The 6,469-nt window shown below is 53.3% G+C and overlaps 1 protein-coding gene across 1 annotated transcript in view; it reads right to left on the reverse strand.

Moving 5' to 3' along the window:
* PNKD (PNKD metallo-beta-lactamase domain containing) overlaps nucleotides 1–6,469 on the reverse strand; it is a 62,295-nt gene that overhangs the window by 36,168 nt on the left and 19,658 nt on the right. The gene's annotated exons all lie outside the window — the stretch shown is intronic.

Here is a 6,469-nt window from a genome sequence, read left to right on the forward strand (position 1 = left end):
GTCAGGGCGACGGGGGCTTGAAGCGGAGATTTTGGAAGGGGTGCGGTTACTGGTAAGGAGAAGTTCTATGGAGGCTATTGTCTTGGGTTGGGCAATAGGGCAATAAGATAAGAGGAAATAGATGCTGGCTTTTTGTTCGGAAAGTGCAGTGGTTCAGACAAGTGCAATCTGAAATATGAAGAAGGGCTTCTTGCCCAGGACGAGTCCCCCCAGCAGGTGGAGATGACCTGGGAGGCCAAGGCCCGTGGTGGCAGTGGGCAGGGCGTGAGGGCACACGGCTGGAACCTGGCCCCCGACCTGCAGCAAACTCATCTACCCGGGTCCTATTTAGTCCTCCAAACGCAAGAGCAGCACTGTCCAAACCGAGGTTGTGTTAAATCACTGAGTCACCAGGCCTGACCAACAATGACCATAATGGACACTTTTTGCTGTGTCCCGAGCATTTGAAAACCACTGTTTGTAATCCTCACCACCCTACATTGTTACCTTCCCTCTGACAGACAAGGCTACCAAGACTCAGAGAAGGTAAGTAATAATCCCAACGGCCCACGGCCACTAAAGTGATTTCAACAGAATCCAGGTCTCCAGAGCACCCAAGGGGGCTGATAACCAGATTCCCCTGGGGGCATGTGTGATCACCTCCCCTGAGGACTCCAGCACTGCGGTCTAAAAAAAAGAATCCCCAGGGGACTGCTTCCAAAAGCCCTTCGGGTGACTCCGATGGTCAGGGGAGATCGGGAGGCATCGCCCTGAGCCCCAGGGGCAGGCTGGCTCGCGGCCCAGCCTTCCTCAGAGGGCAGCGGCTCTCTCTCAGGTAGGAGGAGCTCCTGCTCAACCTGCGTCCAGGTTTCTCCAGCCCCGTAGAGTCCCTAGCACCCCGCATGCCATTTTCAAGCCTTTCACAGAGATGATTTCATCTGAGGCTTCACAAGGCGTAGGAGAAAGGACAGAGCAGTAGGATTAGGCTCATTTACAGTCATGTAGCTGCTTGAAGACAGGCTACGCGCTGAGAAGTATGCGGGGTGCTTGTGTCATTGTGAGAACACCCCAGAGCGCGCTCACGTGTACCCACACGGTGCAGCCTACCACTCCCCTGGGCTACACGGTACAGCCCAGCGCTCCCAGGCTGCAAACCTGTACAGCTTGTTACTGTCCAAAACAACAGGAGATTAAATCACACACAAGAGAAAATGAGTAAGCAGGAGGTGGGCGAGGCTGCCGGAGTCACAGCACCTTCTGTTTTACAGAACCCTCCAACATGACGATGAACAGTGTAGTAAATACATGAACCAGGAACACAGTCAGTTGTTATCATTGTCAAGCACTGTGTACCGTGCGGAAGTGCATGTGCCACACGTCTACACAGCGGGCAGCGCAACAGGTTCGCTCACGCCGGCACCACCGCCGCCGACGCGCGAGTGTTCGCGAGCTACGCCGTTACTAGGCAACGGGAAGTTTTTAGCCCTGTTTTAATCTTACGGGGCCCAGAGTACGAGTGGTCCGTCCTTGACCAGAACAGCGTCCTGGAGCGCGCGGCTGCAGAGAGATGGGCCCCAGGCCTGGTGGCCCTTCAGCGGAAAAGCTATGACAAGTCCTCTCTCCTGGGAACATCCCAATGCACCGTTCTTTCTCCTCTCTGTTTGTTTATGAATGTGCCAGCTAATGGTGATGGATGATAATAAGGCTTCTTTTTAGGGGGGAAAGCCCTGATGTCCTATTTGTACCTCCCCGGTTGGGGGCGTGCGAGAGGTGACCAATCCATGTTTCTCTCCCTCTCTCCTTCCCATCCCCTCTTTCTGAAAATAAATAAATAAGATCTTTAAAGAAGAAAAAAAAAAGAGTTCTCTCAATTCAACAGATGATGGAGCAGGGCTGTGCTGAGGCCTGCAGATGAATGAGACCTTGTCCTTGCCCTCTAGCGGGAGAAAGAGCCATATTTACCCCAGGCGGGGTTAAATGCTTCAGTTCAGTAAAAACAGAATGCTCGGGAAAGAGGCACCTTCTCTGAGAATGTTAGTGATAAGGAAAAGGCCTCTCCTGGGTGGAGTAATCGTGAGCTCTCCGTAATCAGGCACTCTGCAGGAGGAACTTGTGGGCGGGTTAGCGGAGCCCTGGGGCTGGGCTGCCTGGGGCCGGGCTCCGAGATGGCTCTCTGGCCCCAGCAGTCCAGCTAGGCTTCCTCACCCACTCCCTCCAGCTCCACCTGGGCCCTGGGGAAGCATTCCCGGGGCCCACCCTTTCCCTCGCCCCACCTCCGCTCGTTAATCACTGGACTTTGCCTACTCCATCCCTAAAATAAACACCAGCCTGATTCCTTTCATTCCCCCAACCCCTTTCCTGACTGGCCTCCCCGGTCAGTGTGGCCAGGAAAATACAAGACACCCAGGTGCGTTGTGCGGGACAACGGAACCATCTTGTACAAAAAAAAAAAAAAAAAATTTCTTTGAAGTTCCAATTTAACTGGTTGTGGACGTAAAGAGGGGAAAAGGAAAGTAACCTCATAGGGTGATCTAATCCTAAATTCCTAGCGGGGCAGGTCATGGTGGGTGGGTAGTCGTGACGCAGGCCTGTAGCTGCTTCAGTGAAGGGTTGCGAGCCAGCTTGCCCATTGTTCCGGCGCGAAGGTCAACACCCCTCGGATGCGCCAGAATGCCCATGGGAGTGTGTAGGAACCCTCCAGAGAGCATGATCACGTTAGCTGTCCTGCAGTCCAACCCCAGTCCCCACCTGGCTTTCTCCACTCTTCCCCCCACCGTAACTTTAAATGCATAGAAGAAGCTGCAAACTTATTCTCTGAAGCATCTGAGATCCCGTTCCTCAGCATATCCGTCAGTGTGGCTCAAACAGACTGTCATAAAAATTCCCTGCTGGTCTGGATGTTTCTTACGTCAACACGGTCGTCCTCGCCTTTATTTGCTGCAGCTGGGAGCCGTGCCCCACTCCTCCCGCCACCTCTCCCACCTCCCTCTAGACGGATGTGGACGGACGCGTGGCTCCCCATTGCCCTCTGGGCAAAAATCTCAATCCCCGGCCCCCTGCCTCCTTGCCCATCCTGTTTCTTCCCACTCCCACCCAACTCCGCCGCCCTATCAGTCCGAGACTGCCGGGACCTCAGGCCCTAAGCCCTTTGCTTCAGATGCTGTTGCCTCTCCCCGGGGAAAATGTTCTTCCCTGCCCCTTCAGTGGCTAGGTTGATTCTCACACACCCACTTACACCGGAATCAGGTATTACCGCCCCTAAGAAGCCTTGCCTGAAACACCCCACCCCCACCCCACGCTGGGTCAGGAGCTCTGTCCTCTGGGGTCCTGCAGAACCAAATGAACGCTTGTCACACCCCCAGCACTGTGACGATCTGGCCTGTGGCCATGCCCTTAGACTGTGCGTTTCTTGAGGACGGGGCCTGTGCTCTTTCCCCTCTGACATCTCCAGAACAGGAAACTCCTGTCTGCTTGGTAGGAAGCAGAGCCTCAGTTAATCATCTGCCAGGGTCTTCCTACAGACAAGGCCTTTGTCCCTTTCATACCAGGTGTGAATGAAGAAGGGGCCCCACACTCAACCTGACGCGCTCAGGGGAGGCCTGGACGGCAGCCTTACAGACCCAGAGACCACACGTGACCCAAAGCAAGTCACGGAGGAACCTCTGGCTCTGGGGGTCAGCCCTCACCTCTGACCTCTCGCTACCCTTGCTCTGAGGAAACCCCTGAATCGGAGTCAGTGGTATGAAACGAGTAAATAAATCAGCTCTCAGCTGAAATGAATAGACGAACCACAGAACAAGTGAGTGTTAGCACCACGGTTTTCAAGTGCTTGGGACGCAGCGAGGCTGGTGGAGGGCAGTCGTGTTCGGGGCCTGCGGCTTCTCTAACAAAGGTCAGTTTTTGTCTTAGACAAGCCTGTCTGTTGTCTTCATGTACCTGTGATAACAGACCTTTGGAATGTCGGGGTGATAATGTCCTTTGTCAGACCCTGCAGGGCATGGCCTCCCGCCGGGGCCGGAGGCCACAGAGCCGCTCCGTCACCTCGCTCCCACATGCCGTCCATCCTCTGTCCGTCTGTCTGTGCTGTGCGGGGTCACTGCCGATTGTCTGCACGCCAGCGCAAAGGAAGCACGTGCCTCTGCGGCTCCCCTTTCAGTTTTACCTTCCATCCAGTCCCAGCGTTTCCCCCACTTGGCTTTCTCCCTCCCCCTCAATCTACCGTCAGTAGATTTCACGGAACCTCCTTTGAGTCTAACGTATAAAATAAGCTGCTAAACTGCCGTTCTCAGGAGCATTTTCTCAGTCCGCAGAGATCTGGCTTCCTGTCAGTTGTCATCAGTTTGGCCCAAACCAATTCATAAAAATTCTCTACAGGTTTGGACGCTTCTTACGACGACACAGGACTAACCAGGGGTCCAGAGGAGGAGGCCATTTAGCGAAAGTTTATTGTAAACTGTCACCCTGGGCCTGGCGCTTCAGACATGCTTTTAGGGCTGTGACCTTGATTCCGTGACCGGAAAATGGGCTCAGGAGAGCGGGCCAGCAGCGAGCCTTGTGGGGTTTATCCCTGTGCGTCCCCACACCCTGCCTCCCCACAGGGCAGGCGTGATTGCTGGCAGGAGAACAAATCTCCCTGGCGACGTCTCCACCCTGGGAGCTCCAGGAAGTGGAGGGTGCTTTCTGGAGAAGGTGCCGGAGCGCAGAGAGCGTGAAGGGGCATCAGGAGACCGGGCCAGGCTCCGCAGGGCTCTGCGGCTCACCGAGGGCTCTGTGCTGCGGTCAATGCGGAGACTGAAACTGAGCGGAGCTCCGGGAGCTCTTGCTGGTGATTGCACGCTTGGGGCGGGGGGAACTTCCTAAAATGAGGCCGTCTGCCCCCAGGAACTGGGTGGAAAGGCAGCCACAGGCTAAACCGTGCAGAGGTGCCTTACAAACTCAGAGAGAGAGAGAAGCTGCATAGGACGGTCTGAAATTAAAACTTTGTAGTGGAAAGTGATTCGCGCGGCAGGTAGTCGTGTCCCAGGACGGGGGTTTTTCCCTCACAACAGTCAATCTTCACCTTAACTGAGCCTGTATCTTTTTGCTTCTGGAAGAACTAACAATGTACCTGATAACGTGCCTTTGGAATAACAAAGTGCCTCCCCACCCCAAAGCGTGACCACCAGAGCCGAGACTACAAATTCCCTCATTGTTTTTGTTATCAGGTTGATTGTTGACTTAACTGTCCGGTACCCACCTATGTAACAGAAGTATGTGTCTATTCATTTTACTTTGTATCCAATCCCAGAGGTTTCCCTGCTTTGCTTTCTCCCACCTCCATAATCTATTACCAATCAATTTCCTGTAACCCCCCCTTACATCTTCCCCTTTGATTATAATGTATAAAATAAGTGGCAAAACTGCTATTTTCTGGAGCACTTTCTCAATCTGTGGAGATTTTGCTTCCAGGCAAGAGTCATCAGTTTTGCCCAAATAAACTCACAAGAGTTCTTACGGATTCTCGCGTTTCTGACACTGACAGAACTGGGTTTACAGGGAAGGGTTGGGGAGGCTGCGGGATTTGCCCACCATGAATGACATCCACCAGTCAATCCCCTTAAGTAACTCCTAATTAAGTTATATGCATCTATACAAATAAATGTACAGTGTGGGGGGCAGAAGGCAATTTAAAAAACACTTTTATTTTGATTGGTCTGAAATGTACCATCTAAGTGGCAACTTTGCTTATTATGCTTAGTAGTGGACACATGGCTTCCACTAATGCTGACGAGGAAAATGAGCTTCCAGTAAGTCTTGGGCCCTTCCTCTCTAAGCCTTGGAAGAGCTGGACCGGCCGCAGGGGATAATAGCATCAGGAAAAGTGCTTACTGATGGGTTTGGAATCAGGAATCGCCCGGGCTGTCTTGGTCGTCTGGCTGTGTGCATTTCTAGATGCGTTTTTGTCCAGTCAACCCTTACCCATTCAGAAAGCAAAAGGGTCAACAGGCGGTGAAAGGCAGTGAGTGGTAGTGTCGATCTGCAGCTATTAGCCCGAGATAAGTACCTTCGATAAAGCTACCGGCAGCGGCAGCCTTGGCGTCATGGAAAAAACATGGACTTCGGAACCACACAAATACAGGCAAGGTTTCAAAACTCCCCAGAACCATTCCCCCATTCCCTCATCTCTAAGGTGGGACTGCTGTGCCTTCTTCCACCTGCGAGGGTTGAGAGCGGGGTGCAAAGCCCCCCCCCCCCCAAGGTCGCGCCCTGACAGCAGTCATTGACAGCTCAGCCCGGGACTCGGACTCGGAGGGTGCAGCTCCGAACAGGGGCGGTGTTAGCCCCCGGGGTCAGGGATCCTAAGTGCCACCTCTCTGTTCGGATGTTCGAAGTGTGAAGCCTAAGTAGTGCATCCGGCTTAAAGAGCTGTCAGAGATGTTCCTCACAGACTACATCTAATAATGAAAAAATGGGAAACCATTTGTTGTCCAGTAGGAAACCGATTCAATAA

Source organism: Phyllostomus discolor, chromosome 4 (assembly GCF_004126475.2).
Source record: "Phyllostomus discolor isolate MPI-MPIP mPhyDis1 chromosome 4, mPhyDis1.pri.v3, whole genome shotgun sequence".
Taxonomy (NCBI): domain Eukaryota; kingdom Metazoa; phylum Chordata; class Mammalia; order Chiroptera; family Phyllostomidae; genus Phyllostomus; species Phyllostomus discolor.